Here is a 22,863-nt window from a genome sequence, read left to right as displayed (position 1 = left end):
ATAAAAACACATAATTATTCATACAGGAACTGTTTCAATCTCTCACTCTCACACATACTCACATATATACACCAATAGTCAAATATACTTCTTTAAAATATATTTAGTAACTCATAAAGACACTATTGAGTCAGTCATTCACTCACTAACACACCCATACACACACTCATCCAACCATACAGTCATGCACACATGCTGTCTTCAACACATACAACCAGAGAGTCAATCATACATGCACCTATGCACTACGTAATACCCCCCACCGAACCATGCAGACACTCAGACTGATACTCAAAAAACAACCTAAAATCCAATATAAACACCCATGTAGCTACTCACCAACCCAAGCAGACACTTATACACAAAGTGAGAGACTGATACAGATAATTACATATTTAAACATTACTCACTAAGCCATGTATTCACTAAGATACACTTAATCAGTCAGTTACACAATCAAATTTTCAAAAACAAATCATCCTTTTAGACACTTATATACCCATTTATTTTTCCATCGACCTTGAGATATACATATATAAAACATATTTAATTTTCAGAAAAATACACATTCACTGGATGATGTCATCAGTGATGTCATTTGAGATGTCATCAGTGATGTCATGAGTGATGTCACTGACCATGTCATGAGTGATGTAATATGTTACGTCATCAGCAGTGGATTGCGGGTGCGCGAGTTATAGTTAGCTTAACTAACTATAACGGGGGAATTTCAATGGTTTTTTACGAGTGAAATGTCCAGCTAACTATAACGTGTGTGAAACCTATGGTTTTTTCACTGAATATATATATATATATATCCAGTACTCGTCCTGCAGTCCGTATGCTTGGAAAGGACGAAGCGAACCCAAATTCAGTGCTTTCAAAGTTTATTTCATGCCCTGCACCGCCGCCATTTCGCGTTTCAGCCCTCTTGGGGCCTTGGTCACATGAATATATATCAAAGCTCCAAGGTTCCTAAACCACATTCACTGGAGATGTCATCAGTGATGTCATCAGTGATGTCACTGACCATGTCATGAATGATGTAATATGTGACATCATCAGCAGTGCATTGCGGGTGCACAAGTTATAGTTAGCAGAACTAACTACAACGGTGGAATTTCTATGGTTTTGTACGAGTGCAATGTCCAGCTAACTATAACACCCCTGAAACCTATAGTTTTTTCTGTGAATTTCTAAGGTTTTTTAAATGCTAATTTCTAACTATAACGTCTCTGAAACCTATGGTTTTTTCAGTGAATTTCAAAGCTTTTTTAAATGCTAATTTCTAACTATAATGTCTCTGAAACCTATGGTTTTTTCAGTGAATTTCAAAGGTTTTTTAAATGCTAATTTTTAAGTGTAATAGTAGTTATGCCTATTTTTTTGTACTGATTTTCTACAGTTTTTTAACTATTTATAAATATTTTATTCATTAAATAACATTATATATTCTTCAGAAAATTGCACACAAAAAATTGAAAAAACATTAAAACTGAAATATTGTTTAATTTCTTTGTTTTATTTTAATATATTTATATTATTTAAAAAAAAAAATCCAAACGTCACCCAAAGCGTACACATCACGGTGGGTGCGCGGATTCTAACTGCCATTTTAGAAACGTTGTGAAGGATCCGCGTACGGTGTGCGATGGCTGCGTGTTTTTCAGTTATATCATATACATTTAATATTACGTGATGTGCGCGATTGGCATGCGACCAGTCCGCGACTCCTGCTCCCGCGCATCCGTGACACATGCACATTACGGTACGTGATGCTTGCGCGGTGGCGGGTCCCGTGTGACGTCATATACGTGCTGGGGCGCACAGGGTGCACGACTCCCGCGAAATATTTGTATGTTCTAAAATGATATGTTTGTGTGTTTAATATACATATTAGGGCAAGAGACTAAGATATTCATAAAAATAATATATTTGTACTTATAATAAACATATTATTTTTAAATATATTTTCGCAAAGTCGCATCAGGTGCGTGCTTCGTGAGTGCAGAGTGCGCGGATCCCATGTTACCTAAAAAAAATAAAGATTTAATTGGTTCATAACATTTCCCACTGTAACTATTGAAGTACCCCTCCCATTTTAATCATTCTTGTTGGAGCATCTTTAGAGAGACATCTATTTTCCTACACAAACCCTTTTTGCTTGTTTTTTTGGTGTTTTTAAAAAAGTATCAAACAAAATGGCATCTGGACAGCAGCAGCAGCAGGAGGAAGTATCTTCTGAAGAAGAATTCTTGCAGGAGGCACCACATCCACAAAGGCCGGAATCTGTCATGTGGAAATTCTTCACTTTTCCACCTGGAGAGAAGAAAGTAAATGCGAGAAAGGTGACGTGCAAAATTTGTGACCGAGTCCTGTCCAGAGGCAGTGAAAAAAAATACTCTTGTGGCACTGCTTCTATGTACAAGCATCTCCGGACCACACATCCTCTCAATCTTGCTCGGGAGGAAATGAGGTGAGCTACTTTGCACCCCTCACCTGCTGTGGCAAGTACATCTGAAGCGTCCTCAGGAACACCTGCAATGGACATTAGGCCAGAATTCGTCTTTCTCGAGCAACACTGCGTGAAGTGTAAGAAACTTATATGCTTTGGTGAGCAGTCGGTGGATGCAGTTTGTGCTGCGCAATGCAACCATCGTTGTTAATTTTTTAATTTTTTTGTTTTTGGAATGATAAGTAATTCCAAATGTTTCCTGTTTTATTTGTTCTTTTTTTTGTTCATTTTTTGAAAAAAACCCCAAAAATTACAAGATTGTTAAACAATAAATAAAAAAAAATACAAAAGAAAAAAGAAGAAATAAAAAAGTTCTAATCAGAACTACCTTATCTGGTTAAAGAAAGAACTATAGTTGCAAGGTAATGTGTGAAAGTTTGGTTGAATATGTGTATACAGCATGATTGACTGAAAAAATGCATTAGTAGTGTATGGTGAATTTATAGGTGAAGATTTATGAGGAAGTACTGCAGCGTGACACTGCAAGCTCTTTAGCTGCACTGCACTGTGGCACTTTCGAAGCACAGGGATGTGACATATGTACATGAATATGTTGCAACTCCGTGCTTCCCTCTGCACTGCTGCACAAACTGCATCCATGCGGTGACACAGGCACCCTTGCACCATGGTGCAAGGATGTCTGTGTCATGTGGAGATTGTTTTTGTGCAGGAAGGGACACCTTCCTGCACAAAAACAATCAGTAAAGGCATTTTCCTCTTTCAATGTATGCTGTGGAATGCAGCATGCATTGAAAGAGGAAAAAATTAGGAGAAATGAAAACAATTCTCCTCGTTGCGCCTTGCTACACCAACTCTAGAATGGCACAGCATTCACACATATCTCCAGATTTACGATTTCTCATAAATCTGGAGATGTGTCTTGTTCTATGGGTGTTTCGTGGGAACACCCACAGCAACACCTATGGGACGCCCCTTCAACGCAAATTTCTGTATATGAAGGGGTTGTTTTTACAAGGAGAGGAAAAACCACGCAGGGTGGCTTTTCCTCTCCTTGTAAATGTGAAGGAGTGCCTGGCGCCATCACTACGTTACAAAAAGTGACGTACTGGTGGCGCAGGGTGCTTGTAAATCTGACCCATAAGTGCTTAGGTATTGGCAGACTGATACAATAAGAACATAGTACTGGACGGGTGATTGAAGAATTGCATGAGACTGACAGGAGGTATCCTACGCTGCATGGGTACTACTTCAGTATTTAATGGAGTGGACCAATAGTATGTATCTGCTTAGAGATTCGTAGGGATTATACACAGAATAGTTTATGTGTACTTATGTTGGTGCCTAGGTCATTTTATAAGAATACCACTAGTAACTGGAATGATGACAGTGCTGCAAACAGAGTAGTGTTAGTAGCTAGGCCAATCCATAAGTTCATGACTAGTAACTAGAATGATTACAGTATTACAGTGCTTAGGTATTGGTGGAGTAATAGGATAAGTAGATAGTGCTGGATGGGTGATTGGAGAAATGCATGGGACAGACAGACAGGAGGATTCCTACACTGCATAGGTACTAACTGGGTATTTAGAAGAGCGTATCAATAGTTTGTAGCTGGTTAGTGGTGTGCATGCATAGTGTACAAAATATTGTACCTGCACTTGTGTTTTTGACTACACCATTCCTTAAGTATGCGACTAATAACTGGAGTAATTTCTGTGTTGCAAAGAAAGTGCGTGCTGAATTTATAAGTGCTTAGGTATTGGTGGAGTGATAGGATACTTATATAGTGCTGGATGGGTGAATGGAGAAGTGCATGGGACAGACAGATGGATTCCTAGACTGCATAGGTACTCATTTGGTATTTAGAAGAGCGTATCAATAGTTTGTAGCTGGTTAGCGGTCTGCATGCACAGTGTACAAAATATTGTACCTGCACTTGTGTTAGTGGCTAGGCCATTCCTTAAGTATATGACTAATAACTGGAGTAATTTCAGTGCTGCAAAGAGAGTGCATGCTAAATTTATTAGTGCTTAGGTATTGGCAGTGTAATAGGATACGTAGATAGTGCTGGTTGGTTGAATGGAGACGTGCATGGGACAGACAGAAGGATTCCTAGACTGCATAGGTACTAGCTGAGTATTTAAAAGACTGTATCAAAGCTATGTAGCTGATTAGAGGTCTGCATGCATAGTACACGGAAAATTGTAGCTGTACTAGTATTGGTGTGTCTATGGTTTCGAGAATGGTAGTCTGTATTTTAGGGTGTGAGGAGGTGCATCAGATGATCACGTAGATGATGTCATCAGTGATGTCATTTTAGATGTCAGTCATCAGTGATGTCACTGACCATGTCATGAGTGATGTAATATGTGACGTCATCAGCAGTGCATTACTTTAATCCAAAAAGCTGGCGGCCATATTGGCCTGGTCACGATGTGAAAATTCAGGAATTTAAACAATTAAGAAAAGAAAACAAGTGTTAATATGCACACAATGTCATTTTAGCATATCTTGCACCGTGACTGCCATACCTGTATGTTCGGCAATGTGACTTATTCATAATAAACATACTTATAATTGCAAACATCAACATAAACAATGGACTACACATTACTTTAAAGTGAAAGGCTATCGGCCATATTAATCTGGGCACGTTGCGTATTATAATGGTTCTTACACGAAAGAAAAGGTAAAAAAAAAATAATAAAGTTCTAGCGATTATAGTTCCATTCCATTCACAGCTCATTTGAGATGTCATGAGTGATATCATGAGTGATGTAACTGACCATGTCATGAATGATGTAATGTCTGAGGTCATTAGCAGTACATTGCGGGGGCATAAGTTATAGTTAGCTCAGGTAACTATAACTGCTGAAGTTCACTGGTTGTGTATGAGTGAAATCTGAGTCTAACTATACCGTCCCTGTAATCTTTGTTTTTTTCAGCAAATTTCTAGTTTTTCTGTAACGTTAAGTAAGATGCATATCACAATGGATGGTGGGGGGTTGGAAGCAGGGCCTGGCATTGTGCTGCCCCCACCCAAGCTTGCAGCTCCTGCCTTCCCTCCTCCTAGCCATCCATTGTCCAAGACCATGTCCCTACTCCCTTATTACAGTCCTGTGTGGCCGTTGTTCTGCCACTGGCCTTCCCGCCTTCTCTGAACAGTTAGATTGCTGCCCCATCCACCTCCTTCCTATCCTCTGTTGTCTGAATCCATGGACTAGCCTCCTCCCTCCTGCCATGCATGGTCTGATGTGCTACCACGGCCCTCCATTTAGCATGATGTACCAGTCCACTCGTCCTGCCCTCCATTGCCCAATTCTATGCCCCATCATTGACCTCCTGCTTAGCCTCTGTGCTTAGCTTGCTGCCCCTATTCTCCTTCCCCCTGTCCCCCGATGTCTTTGTGCATGCCCCTGCTCCATCTTTTTTGCCCACCATGTTCCATCTACTCTGAGTGTTCTGTTGAGCTGCCACTACCCTCCCACCTGCCTAGCATTGTCAGATGACTGTAACCTGTCCCTGCCACCTCTACCCTGCCTGTCCACATTCCATGCCCCTATCCCCTTCCTCCTGTCCTCCATGGTCCATTTTACTGCCACACCCTTCTGCCCTCCCTGGTCTGTTGTGCTGCAACTGCTCCTCCTGCCTGCCCGCGTGGTCTGTTGTGAGACCCTTCCCCTGAACTCTCTTGTCTGTGCCCAGGTCCTGACCCTCCCTTCTATCCTCCATGGTCCTTTGTGCATGCCCCTGCACCCTCCTTCTTGCCCATCATAGCCATTGTGCTGCCACTAACCCTCCCGCTTGCCATGCATGGTCTTCTGTGCTGCCATGGCCCCTCCCACCTTCCCTGTGTGGTCAGCTAGCTGCCCCTGACCCCCTCCCACCTTCCCTCCATGGTCTGTGTGTATGCCATCATAGTCTCACTGTTGCTCTTCCTGGTTTGTCTTGCTTCTAGTGCCCATCCTGCCTGACCTCCATGGTATCTTGCTGCTCCTGCCCTGCCCCCTTGCCCCCAGCCCTCTGTTTCTATGTGCAGACCCCTGTTCCCTCCCTCCTGGCTTGTCTGTTCCATTGTAATGTCCCTGATCCATCCCTCCTGCCGTTTATGGTCTGTTATGCTGTAGCTTTCTCTCCTGTCTGTCCATTATGGTCAGCAAGCTACCATTGCCTCTTTCCCCTCTGCTCTCTGTTGTCCATGTGCATGGTCCAGTCCCCTCCCTATTGCTTTCTATGGATTGTTGTGCTGCAAACCCTGATGCCTGCCCTGTAGGGTCAGTTTGGTGCACCTCTCCATGGCCCTCCTGTCCTCTGTTATCCAAGTTCATGTCCCTACCCCAATTCCTCCTGCCTTCCATGATCCAATGTACCATACTTGCGAACATTTTGAACTTGTTAAGAGGGAGATTTTGAAAAACAAGTGGGGTATTGATTTTCCCCTTTGAACTACATTGAAAAAGAGATTATAGACAGTAGACAGATCAAATAAAGCCCATTTGAGCTTAAAAACATTGGACGTTTCCTGGCTGAAACAGGTCTGTTTGCATGAATGGTTGTACTACCACTGCCTCTTCCTTCTGCCCACAATGGTCTATTATATTGCCACAGCCTCTCTTGCCAGTCCTGTATTGTAGGTTTGTTGCCCCTGCCCCCCTTTCCACTGCCCTCCATAGTCTGTTGTGCTGCCACTGCCATCCCTGCCTGCCCAGTGTGGTCAAATTGTTGCCTCTGCACCCTCCTACCTGCCTTCAATTTTCAGAGTCGGTGCCCCTGGCCTCTGCCTCTCAACAGTATCCTAATGAACAACTAGATTGCTAACATTCTATATTTATTACAAAAGTGTGGAACGCCTGACGTCATCTTGATGTAATCAAAACTGTAATACCTAGAGAATTTCCTTTAGCAATTACATATATGAGAGGGTCTTATTTGCGTCAAAATTATGGTTAGTGCTCTAAAGAACTAAAATGAGGACATATTTTCAGAGTTTTCAAATAGTGACAAAACACTTTTAAATTATTTGTTATCTTTATGTTTTTTTATCCAGTTGACCACTTGATTAAATGTTGCACTTAGGGGAGAGGATGTGGTGTTACTTCTAGAGCTGCAGACTTTGCAACTGGGGAACCAGGTTGGAGTTTCTGCTTCAGCCCGACATTCTGTGATTCTGGTCAAATCACTTAATCTCCCCATGTCTACAACCAAAATGAGTTTGGTCTTGTGTGATGTAACCAGTGCTCATATAAAGCCCTCCAATACCTGACAAGTCTGCACTATATAAAAACGGCAAAAACACAAAAAATAAAAAATGTTTTGCACACTTCTGTCATTGGGCTACATGTGGGCTACATCTGGGTGATATTTGTGCTGCATTTGGACTCTTTTGCCTCTGGTGGCCATCTTGGGAGATTTATTTGTTATGAAGTTTCCTAATTTCCTCATTTACTGCAGTATCCTCAGTAGGAAATGCTTTCAGTTTTTTACTTTGATTCCATCAAGAAGGTACTCGGATATGTCACACCTTTGCCATAAATTCTGAATGTTAGCACTCTAGTTGCTCATTAGATCGCTGTAGTAAAGCTACTGCTCACCACGGAAGTCTGCTGCTAGTATTAAAAGTGCATGTTTCAGTCTGCATGTCAGAATGTTTTAATGAAATAGAAGAGGATTTGAGAAGTCACTCAAAATGTGCCCTAATTTTTCTTTCTTCAGCACTAATCATAATTTCTATGGCAAAATGAACCCCCTCATTGTGTTCCTTTTTTAATTAAATGTTTTAAGTGTTATCAGTTTATTCCAATCAAGATGGCTTCAGGTGTGCCATACTTTTGTCATAAGTAAGACAGTAAGCGCTCTAGTTGTTCTTAAGAACACTCTGAGACATTCTGTCATTGGGCTAAACTTGATCTACATCTGGGTGATATTTGTACTACATTTGGGCTCTTTTGTCTCTGGTGGGCATCTTGGGAGACTTATTTGTTATGAAGTTTCCTAATTTCCTCATTTACTGCAGTCTCCTCAGTAGGAAATGCTTTCAGTTTTTTACTTTGGTTCCATCAAGAAGGCATTCATATGTGTCACACATTTGCCATAAATTCTGAATGTTAGCACTATAGTTGCTCATTAGATCACTGTGGTAAAGCTACTGCTCACCAGGGAAATCTACTGCTGATATTCAAAGTGCATGTTTCAGTCTGCATGTCAGAATTTTGTAATGAGATAGAAGAGGATTTGAGAAGTCACTAAAATGCACCCTAATTTTTCTTTCTGCAGCACTAATCATACTTTCTATGGTAAAATGAACCCCCTCATTGTGTTCCTTTTTAAATTAAATGTTTTAAGAGTTACCACTTTATTCCAATCAAGATGGCTTAAGGTGTGCAATACGTTTGTCATAAGTAGGACTGTTAGCGCTCTAGTTGTTCTTTAGAACACTCTGGGAAGCTGCAGTAGAACACAAAGGAATCAACTGACAGTCTCTGCCCTTGTTGGATGTACATGTTTTACTGAGAATGTCAGACTTCATTCTCACATGACTGAGAAAGATAATGTGAATTTACAGAAAATATGCTCTCAGTTTAGCTTATAGATCACCTTCCAAACCTCTGTGGGAAAAGCTTGAGAAATAGTTTTCTCTCAAACATGATTCATGATATCTTAGCAGAAGGCTTTTTCACATGGTAAAATCACCTTAGAACACACCACAATTCCTAAAATGAGTATGGTACCATCAACAAAGATTTATAATGTAACTAACGTCTTAAAACCTTCTATTAACTGCAATGCGTTTTAATGAGGTGCTATCATGTATATTGGTCCCAAGATGGCTGCCAACACTTCTTGGATGAAGTGCTGACAGCCAATCAAATCTCACGATGAAATGTGTGGTTAGGCTCCGCCCAGATATATATGTGATTTTACTTTTTATTTTCTCAGAAACTACTGAACAGATTTACACCATTTAACCAAAAGGCATGACTCTGAACCAAGGGGCTACCTTTTTGCCAAATTTGGTGTAATTCCATTCAGCAGTTGCGACTAAAGGTTCCTATGGATAATTGCATGGGGAAAACACGTTTTGGGACCCCCTTTTTTCTCGACCCCCGCTTGATGAATCACCCTGAGACTTTCAGGATAGGAGCGGACTGGAGCTGGCCAAAAGTTTTGAAAATTTTGCGAAGATTGGTCAACCACCGCCAAAGTTATTATGAATAGAATGTTGCGGATTTCCTATGGAAAATAGGTCCTAACTATAACTATCGCCAGTAGATTATATATATATATATATATATATATATATATATATATATATATATATATATATATATATCCTCTTGCCACTTCCTCGATTTTGCCGGGACTCTTATGCGGCGGTGCACCTCAGGGTCCGAAGTCACCCTGTTCAATATCCTTTTCTCACCGCACCTCCAAGTACGTGTGCATTCCTTCCAAGAATTCGTACGATTTCAAAAATTAGCTTTTAAGAAAATGTATTCAAAAGCATCAAGTCAACAATAACCCAACGCGTTTCGGCGGCAAACCGCCTTGGTCACGGGTAAAGTTTACGTCGACATTCGGACACTTAAACAAAACACTTAAACATTACGCACAGCGTACGAGGTGAATAACATAGAAAGTGGACTAATACCTACAAACTGTCGGCCATTTTGCCCTAGTCAAAACAGAGTGTCGTATTTGTTACTCCTAATCTGAACTTCCTTTTAAACACATGCACAATGCCTAAAGATGGTTATAATCATAATTATAAATACAATCATTTTACATTCATTATAACATCTATATATAATTTTGAAACCAATCTACAGATTAATGCCATGCATGGTTATTTTATGTCACATTCTTTAAATCAATTCTTCCTTGTTCACAAGCCATCCTCTTGTAGGCGAAAACGGCACAATCGAGTCAGCTGCCTTTATAAATCTCTCACCGTGTAGCAAGTTGACAGTCCTGTATTACGTGTTATCAGACACCCCAGGGCCGCTGCAGACACAAACGGCGGTTCCTCCTTGCAACCCAGGCATGGCCGCTATACATCCATACAAATTCTGCCCGATATAAGGAGGCCCACTCTGTCAGCAAAATGCATCATGTGGTGGAGTTGGCAGCCTCGGGTGAGAGATTTATAAAGGCAGCTGACTCGATTGTGCCGTTTTCACCTACAAGAGGATTGATTTTAACAGTAAGGCAAGCGGCGACACCCACTGGGGATTTCATTTGGACTGCAAATACCAGCGCTCATAGGGGCAAGACAACCACGCCCACTGTGGCTTGAATGTTTTCAATAAAGCGGTGTAAACTTACTGTCGCAACTCACCTTATTTCTGCGCATGGCTTGTAAACAAGGAAGTTTTTCCGAAATGCGTAAGGCCTAAGCATTTGAAAGTGGTGTCCCGAGGCTGCCAACTCCACCTCATGATGCATTTTGCTGACAGACTGGGCCTCCTTATATCGGGCAGAATTTGTATGGATATATATATATAGGCGGACACTTGTCTGACAAAATGAATTAAAACGTCGGAATTAAAACTTTGGAACCGTTTGTTGTCTTTACTTTTGGACGTCAGCGTTGTGCATGGTGGAGAGGTCCATACCTGCTTTCACCTCCCTTTGTTTCATTGGGGAGTTCAGGACTTTGTCTTTATCTTTATATATCTTTATAAAATGCAGTATTATTATATATATATATATATATATATATATATATATATATATATATATATATATATATATATATATATATATATATATATATATATATATATATATATATATATATATATATATAATAATACTGCATTTTATAAAGCGCGAACAGCTACCTCGCTAGGAGGTGTCCCGGCGCTAGGAGAACACAGTTGACCTGGAGGCCAGAGAAGGAGAGCTAGCGGGGTTGGGTGAAGAGCCACGTTTTCAGCAGTTTCTTAAAGCAAGGTTCAGAAGGGGCCTGCTGGATTTCTTGTGGTAAAGTGTTCCATAGAGAGTTAACATTTGCCGAAAAAGTCCGTCCGCCTAGTCGAGCCTTTTTCGTACGCGGGACGGCCAGTTGAACGCGGCAATTGGACCACAGTGCGCGGGTTTGGGAGTATCTCGGGAGGCGGTTTTTCAAGTACTCTGGGCAGGAGCCATGCAGAGATCTGAACGCCAGCGTAAGTGCTTTAAATTTTATTCTGCTAGCAACTGGCAGCCAGTGCAGTGATCGAAGATGCTGAGAGACTGACTGCTTGAGAGGGATTCGCAGTAACAGTCTCGCAGCCGCATTTTGAATTACCTGAAGTTTTTGCGTCAGGTAATTTGGTAGGCCTAGGTAAAGTCCGTTGGCGTAATCCAGCTGTTATGTAACAGTGGCATGGATAACCGTTTTCCGGCAACTCTCCGGAAGGAGTCTCAGGATTTTACGGAGATTTCTCAGTTTGCTCAAGCAGCAGCCGGCGACTTGTTGGATGTGGGAGGTGAAGGACATGCTATCGTCCCACCTCACTCCAAGATTTTTTGCCGTGCGGCTGGGTGAGGGGGCTAGGCCCATCTCCGTCGGCCACCAAAGTTCTGAGGCGGGGGTGGGGCCTCTGCCAAAGAAGATTACTTCGGTCTTATTGGCGTTTAATTTTAATTTATTCGTGTTCATCCAATGGGCTATATCTTGGAGACAGCCTTTGAAGTTCGAAAAGGACTCCTGTGTCATCTCTGAGTACGGAAATACCAACTGGGTGTCGTCGGCATAGGAAATTGCCTTGACACCCCAGTTGGCAATCAACGTAAAGAGAGGAGCGAGGTAGATGTTGAACAAAAGGGGGCTGAGAGCCGACCCTTGCGGGACTCCGCAGCTGAGGACCTTGGGTGCTGAAGAGACCGTCCCTAGTGCCACCTTTTGAGTTCTCTGGGACAGATAGGAGTGTATCCATCCCAGTGCCTTATCCTGGATACCTATCTCGGCCAGGCGGCTGAGTAGTCTGGCATGGTCCACCATGTCGAAGGCGGCCGACAGATCCAGGAGTACCAGCATTGCTGAGTTACCTGCATCCATCGACCACCTTACTGACTCGGCTACCTCAATAAGCGCTGTTTCCGTACTAAAGCCGGGTCGGAAGCCTGACTGTGTCTCATGTAGTACCTTATTTACTTCTATAAATTTGCTCAGTTGGCGCTGTATGACTTTCTCCAACATTTTCCCCGGGGCGGCTAACAGTGATATTGGGCGGAGATTACTAAGGTCTTCTGGATCCCCATTAGGTTTTTTCTTTAGTGGGAGGAGAGTAGCATGTTTCCAGACGTCCGGGAATATACCCGAAGCGATGGATGAGTTCCAAATGTGTTGTAGTGTGGGGGCTACAAACTCAGCTAGAGAGCTCCATAATTTAGCTGGGCACGGGCCGTCTGGGGAGCCGGATTTGCATCGGATAAGTTCTTGTCTTACCTCACTCAGGGAAATATTCATGAACTGGGTGAAGGTCTCACCTGGCTCGTCTTTAATCGCGAGGTCCTGTTTCAACGTTTTTATTTCTGGTCTAAAAGATTCATACACCTTTTTGATCTTTTGATCAAAGAACTCAGAGATGTGCTCGCATAGAGTAGATGTCGGCGAAACCTCCCTCTCAATGCACTTGGGTTTAAAAAACGACTGTACCACCTTGAAAATCTGTTTGCTTGACTGTTCTGCCTGTAGAATAGTGTCCGCATAAAATTGTTTTTTACTTTTTCTAATTGCTTTCCGTAGTTTTTTGGAAGCTTCCTTATATATAGTTCTTTCTTCCAGGCCGTAGTTTGCTCTCCATAGTCTTTCCAGCTTTTTGCAGGCTGCTTTCTCTTTCCTCAGGTCCTGCGAAAACCAGGGAGCTGAGGGGGAGTCTCTCTTTGATAATGCTTGTGAGGCCGGAGCAATGGAAGACCATCTTTCTGACCCACTCATTGAGGAGCTGTGCATCTATATTGGCATTGTCGGTCAAAGATGGGGTAGTTTGTGCCAAGACAGGGCCCATAGTATCGGGGTCAGCCTTTTCCATTGCTTCTTCAGGAAATAACATTTACTTGTAGCGGGAATGTCATATACCATGTTCAGTTTAAATGGGACCAATGAGTGGTCTGACCATGTCAGAGGGAGTGGTGCCTCAGGCAGCACATCCTTGATATTAGAGAAAATGAGATCGATCGTGTGGCCCCCTGTATGTGTAGGGCCCTCATTGATCAGTCTAAGACTGGCCGTATTTAACGTTGCTCTGAGCAGCTCTGCCACGGCACAGTCGGGTTTATCCATGTGGATGTTGAAGTCTCCTACCACAATGAATTGGGGGTGGAGGAGAGAACTCTGAACAATCGTGTCTAGTAGGGTGAGTAAGTTGGGGTCTACGCCGCCCGGAGGGCGATAAATCACCAATCCTGCTAGCGATAGCTGAGGGCTAACCTGAAAGCAGAAGTGAAGGCCTTCAATTCCCTGAGTAGTAGTGGGAGCCGAAGATGTTAATATTAGCTGCTCTTTAAAGTTAATAGCTACACCTCCGCCTCTTTTTGCGCCAGGGTGGTTGGCGAGGCATATTTTAAATCCCAGAGGGACTGCTAGTGCAATAGAGGTCAAGTTGTCCTCCTTGATCCAAGTTTCTGTTAAAAACAGGACATCCCACTCCTGCTCTTCTAGTAATAACCAAACATCGTCTGCATGTTTGGCTAGGGATCTGCAATTCAGTAGGCCAGCTCTAAGGCCTATCTGAGTTGGAGGTTTGGGATTGGGGAGCCTCACAGAGTCCTCAATGCCAAAAACTATCCCACAATTGCCACAGATCTGGGGGGGGTTGAAAGTCTGAGGATCTGTAGTATGAGAGCAACAGTCAGATGGGGGATCAAGAGCCCTTAAGTCCTCACCTGACCACACTATCCTTCCACCTTGTGTTCCATTACCGGCAGCATAACTGGCCCCGGCCGCGGTCTGGTCGCGGACGGGCGCAGACGGGCTTGCCTTAGGCGCGCCTTCGGCGCGCAAACGGCGCTCCCGCTGCGCTCGTCCGCTGCGCTTCCGGTGGAAGCACATATTAAGTAGGGGTGGAGGAAGGGGCGTGGCCTGACAGGTGGTGGGCGTGGCCTGCATGTCCCAGGGGAGGGCGTCCACACCAGGAAGTATCCCGTGGCAGCGTTCCTGCAGCTGCACGGGAGAGCCCAGGGGATCGAGGTAGGATTATATTGTTTCACAAAAGTACACTCAAAAAATGGTAAAATCAGTTTTAAAATCACATCAATTACACAAGTATTTTTAAAATTCGCTAGGGCGACTCTCCCGGCTTCTGCCTCAGGAGGTCAGTAGGTTCTGCCTCGCGCTCGATTTGGCGCGCTATTTAAGTGCTCGGCGAGAAAGGGGCGTGGCCTGCATGTCCCAGGGGAGGGCGTCCACACCAGGAAGTATCCCGTGGCAGCGTTCCTGCAGCTGCACGGGAGAGCCCAGGGGATCGAGGTAGGATTATATTGTTTCACAAAAGTACACTCAAAAAATGGTAAAATCAGTTTTAAAATCACATCAATTATACAAGTATTTTTAAAATTCGCTAGGGCGACTCTCCCGGCTTCCGCCTCAGGAGGTCAGTAGGTTCTGCCTCGCGCTCGATTTGGCGCGCTATTTAAGTGCTCGGCGAGAAAGGGGCGTGGCCTGACAGGTGGTGGGCGTGGCCTGCGTGTCCCAGGGGAGGGCGTCCACACCAGGAAGTATCCCGTGGCAGCGTTCCTGCAGCTGCCCGGGAGAGCCCAGGGGATCGAGGTAGGATTATATTGTTTCACAAAAGTACACTCAAAAAATGGTAAAATCAGTTTTAAAATCACATCAATTACACAAGTATTTTTAAAATTCGCTAGGGCGACTCTCCCGGCTTCCGCCTCAGGAGGTCAGTAGGTTCTATATATATATATTCACTGAAAAAACTATAGGTTTCAGGGGCGTTATAGTTAGCTGGACTTTTCACTCGTACAAAACCATTGAAATTCCCCCGTTATAGTTAGTTCAGCAAACTATAACTCGTGCGCCCGCAATGCACTGCTGATGACGTCACATATTACATCACTCATGACATGGTCAGTGACATCACTCATGACATCACTAATGACATCTCAAAAAAACACACATTCACTGGATGATGTCATCAGTGATGTCATTTGAGATGTCATCAGGTCATCTACCTCTTAAAACGTGCCACAGGGCGTGTTTGCACATGTCACCTCAGGCCCCGTCCCCTCACTTCCCCACTGTGTAAACACGCCCTGTGGGTTTTAAGTTGGGAGATTAAGTCCCCTTGACTCCTGAGGGTCCCTAGGGTCCAACTAGCCCACTAGGTACCTCCAGTATGTGCCACAGAGCTGCGTTGCAGAGAGGTGTAAAAAGTGGCACGGCCTGGACCACCTCTCTGCAACGCAGCTCAGTGGCGCTTACTGGAAGCACCTGGTGGGCTAGTTAGCCCCCAGGGGCCCTCAGGATTGAAGGGGAATTATTTCCCCAACTTAAAACGCGCCATAGGGCGTGTTTGCACACGTCACCTCAGGCCCCGTCCCCTTCCTTCCCCACTGTGTAAACATGCCCTGTGGCCGTTTTTTAAGTTGGGAGATTAAGTCCCCTTGAATCCTGAGGATCCCTAGGGGCAAAATAGCCCACTAGGTACGTCCAGTAAGCGCCATTGCAGAGAGGTGTAAAAAGGGGCACGGCCTGCACCACCTCTCTGCAACGCAGAGCAGTGGCACTTACTGGAAGCACCTGGTGGGCTAGTTGGCCCCCAGGGTCCCTCAGGATTGAAAGGGAATTATTTCCCCAACTCAAAACGCGCCACAGGGCGTGTTTGCACACGTCACCTCAGGCCCCGTCCCCTCCCTTCACCACTGTGTAAACGCACCCTGCGGCCGTTCTAAGTTGAGAGATTAAGTCCCCTTGAATCCTAAGGGTCCCTAGAGTCAAACTAGCCCACTAGGTACCTCCAGTAAGCGCCACAGAGCTGCGTTGCATAGAGGTGTAAAAAGGGGCATGGCCTCAGAACACCTGTCTGCTACGCAGCTCCCTGGCGCACACTGGAGATACCTGTTGGGCTAGTTGGCCCTCAGGGACCCTGAGTATTGAAGGGGAATTTATTCCCCAACTTACAACTGGCCAGGGGGCACGTTTGCAGAGTGCTGCAAGGAGGGGGCGTGGCCTCCAGTGCGATGCCGGTTTTTATTATTTATTTTTTTTAAGAAGGAGGGCTGTGTGGCCCCCCTTCTTTTTCTAATTTACTGGCCCTGGGGACCCCATCCCCCAGGGCCTGCACCCTAATTTTCTTTGTTGAAAAAAATTAATTTGGCCCTCCCAAGGCCTTAATCGGCCCCGGGGACCCCAACCCCCGGGTCATAGCCTTTTTTTAATTTAAATTCTTTAGGAGGGGGCTGCGTTGCCCCCCTCCTCAGGCCACTTATGGCTCCGGGGACCCCATCCCCCGGGGCCGGCCTTTGTTTTTTAATATTTTAAAAATATATATATATTTATAGAAACACCTAGGACATGCTGGACAAACCGTATGTACCTATCACCATGACGATTTGCGTGATATTCATTAAAAGGCGACTATGCATAGAATGAATCCACATGGAATGTATTTACACCGCTAGTGAAGCTCTGACGTGTCTGATGCCATACCGTGCCTAATCCCGGCGCCCCCGCCGGTGGGTACTCTCCAAGTAGACACCCTTGTCGTTTATTTATACAAACATGGGTAGCTATTGACGGGCACATTTAATATACACGCACACCAAGCCATTCAAAGGGATTCGACAAAAATTCGACCAAACTATGCAAGAAACCCCCCTCTCGGTTAATAAAAAACACATCCACCGCCGGATGTGTAATACTTTTTATTTTACTCTCTGGAAAGGAGACGAACCTCACTTGAGAGTCACAGCGTGCTCCTGGCTGAGCCCAATGCTGTGTTACACCCACCAGTGCCCGCCGATTGCCTCACACCTCTGTGTTGTATTCCACCAGCTAGTGCGTATGCTATGACACTCTCTAGCCCATGTGCACTGTAACATCACCCCGTGAATATGTCATGCCACACTTGCCTTTGCACGGGTTATATTGCCCCATCTAACGTGCCTTCCTCGATGTGTATGTTATAACGCACAGCGCTATGCCATACATATTACAATCTGGGATCCATATCTTTGTCACAGTGCATATGCAACGTTACACTCCCCAGCACATATTTTATATTACAACTTTAGAGACTAGTTATGTTACACAACACTGCCCTCTGCATATTATACTCCAAGGCGCATATCGCATAGCACGCGCTAGTGCCTGTGCTATCTCGCGCTCTCCAATGAATCTGTCATTGCGCACAATGTATTGCATATTATATTTCACGCCCTGGTTCATCTTATATCACACTTTTTGGTGCATAGTTTATACCATATACTACATCTAGTTTTCATTTTCAATCATGCTCTCAGGACCATGTTCTATATAACACTGCGTCCACCTACCCTTTTCAAGGGCATTACATTTTGCGATGGGGGTGGAGGGTCAGGGGGTGTTTCTGCCAAGTGAGCCCGGAGTCACAGTCACAAACGTCCTCTTCTTCCTGAATAAAAGTGAGATTATGCTGCATACTTGTTCATATTTTAAGTAGTTTGCACAGACACACATTTTAAAAACAATAAAGTTCCTAATTCCCACCTTCTCTGAACAGTTAGCTTGCTGCGCCATCCACCTCCTCCCTATCCTCTGTTGTCTGAATCCATGGACTAGCCTCCTCCCTCCTGCCATGCATGGTCTGATGTGCTGCCACTGCCCTCCATTTAGAATGATGTACCAGTCCACTCCTCCTGCCCTCCATTGCCCAATTCTATGGCCCATCATTGACCTCCTGCTTAGCCTCTGTGCTTAGCTTGCTGCCCCTATTCTCCTTCCCCCTGCCCTCCGATGTCTTTGTGCATGCCCCTGCTCCATCCTTTTTGCCCACTATGTTCCATGGACCTGCCACTCCTATCTACTCTGAGTGTTCTGTTGAGCTGCCACTCCCCTCCCACCTGCCTAGCATTGTCAGATGACTGTAACCTGTCCCTGCCAACTCCACCCTGCCAGTCCACATGCCATGCCCCTATCCCCTTCCTCCTGTCCTCCATGGTCCATTTTACTGCCACACCCTTCTGCCCTCCCTGATCTGTTGTGCTGCAACTGCTCCTCCTGCCTGCCCCGCGCGGTCTGTTGTGAGGCCCCTTCCCCTGAACTCTCTTGTCTGTGCCCAGGTCCTGACCTCCCTTCTATCTTCCATGGTCCTTTGTGCATGCCCCTGCACCCTCCTTCTTGCCCATCATAGCCATTGTGCTGCCACTAACCCTCCTGCTTGCCATGCATGGTCTTCTGTGCTGCCATGGCCCCTCCCACCTTCCCTGTGTGGTCAGCTAGCTGCCCCTGACCCCCTCCCACCTTCCCTCCATGGTCTGTGTATACCACCATAGTCTCATTGTTGCTCTCCATGGTGTGTCTTGTTTCTAGTGCCCATCCTGCCTGACCTCCATGGTCATCTTGCTGCTCCTGCCCTGCCACCTTGCCCCCAGCCCTCTGTTTCCATGTCCAGACCCCCTATTCCCTCCCTCCTCGCTTGTCTGTTCCATTGTAATGCCTCTGATCCGTCCCTCCTGCCCTTTATGGTCTGTTATGCTGCAGCTTTCTCTCCTGTCTGTCCATTATGGTCAGGTAGCTACCATTGCCTCTTTCCCATCTGTTCTCTGTTGTCCATGTGCATGGTCCTGTCCCCTCCCTATTGCTTTTTATGGATTGTTGTGCTGCACTCCCGTCCCGTCCCGCATGCGCTGTGTGGTGTATTGTGCTGCTGCAAACCCTGATGCCTGCCCTGTAGGGTCAGTTTGGTGCACCTCTCCATGTCCCTCCTGTCCTCTGTTATCCGAGTCCATGTCCCTACCCCAATTCCTCCTGCCTACCATGATTCAATGAACCATACTTGCGAACATTTTGAACTTAGTAAGAGGGAGATTTTGAAAGAAAACTGGGGTATTGATTTTCCCCTTTGAGTTACATTGAAAAAGAGGAGATTGTAGACAGGAGATAGATCAAATAAAGCCCATTTGAGCTTAAAAACATTGGACGTTTCCTGGCTGAATCGGGTCTGTTGGCATGTATGGTTGTACTACCACTGCCTCTTCCTTCTGCCCACAATGGTCTATTATATTGCCACAGCCTCTCTTGCCAGTCCTGTATTGTTGGTTTGTTGCCCCTGCCCCCCTTTCCACTGCCCTCCATAGTCTGTTGTGCTGCCACTGCCCTTCCTGCCTGCCCAGTGTGGTCAAATTGTTGCCTCTGCACTCTCCTACCTGCCTTCAATTTTCAGAGTCCATGCCCCTTGCCTCTGCCTCTCAACAGTATCCCAATGAACAACTAGATTGCTAACATTCTATATTTATTACAAAAGTGTGGAACGCCTGACGTCATCTTGATGCAATCAAAACTGTAATACCTGGTGTATTTCCTTTAGAAACTACATATATGAGAGGGTCTTATTTGCATCAAAATTATGGTTAGTGCTCTAAAAAACTAAAATGAGGACATATTTTCTGAGTTTTCAAATAGAGACAAAGAACTTTTAAATTATTTGTAATCTTTATGTTTTTTTATCCAGTTGACCACTTGATTAAATGTTGCACCTTGGCGAGAGGATGTGGTGTTACTTCCAGAGCTGCAGACTTTGCAACTTGGGAACCAGGTTGGAGTTTCTGCTTCAGCTCAACACTCTGTGATTGTGGTCAAATCACTTAATCTCCCCATGTCTACAACCAAAATGAATTTGATCTTGTGTGATGTAACCAATGCTCATGTAAAGCATTCCAATACCTGACAAGTCTGCACTATATAAAACTGCAAATACACAAAAAATAAGTGTTTTGCACACTTCTGTCATTGGGCTACATGTGGGCTACATCTGGGTGATATTTGTGCTGCATTTAGGCTCTTTTGTGTCTGGTGGCCATCTTGGGAGATTTATTTGTTATGATGTTTCCTAATTTCCTCATTTACTGCAGTCTCCTCAGTAGGAAATGCTTTCAGTTTTTTACTTTGATTCCATCAAGAAAGTATTCAGATATGTCACACATTTGCCATAAATTCTGAATGTTAGCACTCTAGTTGCTCATTAGATCACTGTAGTAAAGCTACTGCTCACCACGGAAGTCTGCTGCTGGTATTAAAAGTGCATGTTTCAGTCTGCATATCAGAATTTTTTAATGAAATAGAAGAGGATTTGAGAAGTCACTCAAAATGTGCCCTAATTTTTCTTTCTTCAGCACTAATCATAATTTCTATGGCAAAATGAACCCCCTCATTGTGTTCCTTTTTTAATTAAATGTTTTAAGTGTTACCAGTTTATTCCAATCAAGATGGCTTCAGGTGTGCCATACTTTTGTCACAAGTAAGACAGTAAGCGCTCTAGTTGTTCGTTAGAACACTCTGGGACATTCTGTCATTGGGCTATACTTGGGCGACATCTGGGTGATATTTGGGCTACATTTGGGCTCTTTTGTCTCTGGTGACCATCTTGGGAGATTTATTTGTTATGAAGTTTCCTAATTTCCTCATTTACTGCAGTCTCCTCAGTGGGAATACTTTCAGTTTTTTATTTTGGTTCCATCAAGAAGGCATTCGGATGTGTCACACATTTGCCATGAATTCTGAATGTTAGCACTCTAGTTGCTCATTAGATCACTGTAGTAAAACTACTGCTCACCAGGGAAGTCTGCTACTGGTATTCAAAGTGCATGTTTCAGTCAGCATGTCAGAATTTTTTTATGACATAGAAGAGGATTTGAGAAATCAAAATGTGCCCTAATTTTTCTTTCTGCAGCACTAATCATAATTTCTATGGCAAAATGAATCCCCTCATTGTGTTCCTTTGTAAATTAAATGTTTTAAGTGTTACCACTTTATTCCATTCAAGATGGCTTCAGGTGTGCCATACTTTTGTCATAAGTAAGACTGTTAGCGCTCTAGTTGTTCGTTAGAACACTCTGGGACATTCTGTCATTGGGCTATACTTGGGCTACATCTGGGTGATATTTGGGCTACATTTGGGCTCTTTTGTCTCTGGTGGCCATTTTGGGAGACTTATTTGATATGATGTTTCCTAATTTCCTCATTTACTACAGTCTCCTCAGTAGGAAATACTTTCAGTTTTTTACTTTGATTCCATCAAGAAGGCATTCAGATATGTCACAAATTTGCCATAAATTTAGAATGTTAGCACTCTAGTTGCTTATTAGATCACTGTAGTAAAGCTACTGCTCACCAGGGAAGTCTGCTGCTGGTATTGAAAGTGCATGTTTCAGTCTGCATGTCAGAATTTTATAATGAAATAGAAGAGGATTTGAGAAGTCACTCAAAATGTGCCCTAATTTATCTTTCTGGGGCACTAATCATACTTTCTGTGGCAAAATGAACCCCCTCATTTTGTTCCTTTTTAAATTAAATGTTTTAAGAATTACCACTTTATTCCAACCAAGATGGCTTCAGGTGTGCCATACGTTTGTCATAAGTAGGACTGTTAGCGCTCTAGTTGTTCTATAGAACACTCTGGGAAGCTGCAGTAGAACACAAAGGAATCAACTGACAGTCTCTGCTCTTGTTGGATGTACATGTTTTACTGAGAATGTCAGACTTCATTCTCACATGACTGAGAAAGATAATGTGAATTTACAGAAAATTTGCTCTCAGTTAGCTTATAGATCACCTTCCAAACCTCTGTGGGAAAAGCATGAGAAAATAGTTTTCCATCAAACATGATTCATGATGTCACAGCAGAAGGCTTTTTCACATGGTAAAATCACCTTAGAACACACCACAATTCTTCTATTAACTGCAATGCTTTTTAATGAGGTGCTATCATGTATATTGGTCCCAAGATGGCTGCCAACACTTCTTGGATGAAGTGCTGACAGCCAATCAGATCTCACGATGAGATGTGTGGTTAGGCTCCGCCCAGATATATATGTGATTTTACTTTTGATTCTCTCAGGAACTACTGAACGGATTTACACCATTTAAGCAAAAGGCACATGCCTGACCTGAGGACTACCTCTTTGCCAAATTTCAAGTAATTCTGTTCAGCCGTTCGGGCTGTACCTTCGACTAAAGGTCCTATGGGAAAATGCATGGGGAAAACGTGTTTTGGGATCCCCCTTTTTTCTCAGCCCCCGCTTGACGAATCACCCCGAGACTTTCAGGGTAGGAGCTGAGCGGAGCGCTCCATTAGTTTTGAAAAGTTCACGAAGATAAGTCAACTGGCGCCAAAGTTATTCAAAATAGAATTTTCAGATTTCCTATGGGAACTCGGTCCTAAATATAACTATCTACTGGCGACCGCAGTAGA

This window comes from Triturus cristatus, chromosome 2_1, assembly GCF_964204655.1.
Source record: "Triturus cristatus chromosome 2_1, aTriCri1.1, whole genome shotgun sequence".
In the NCBI taxonomy this organism is placed as follows: domain Eukaryota; kingdom Metazoa; phylum Chordata; class Amphibia; order Caudata; family Salamandridae; genus Triturus; species Triturus cristatus.
This window is presented reverse-complemented; position numbering follows the sequence as displayed.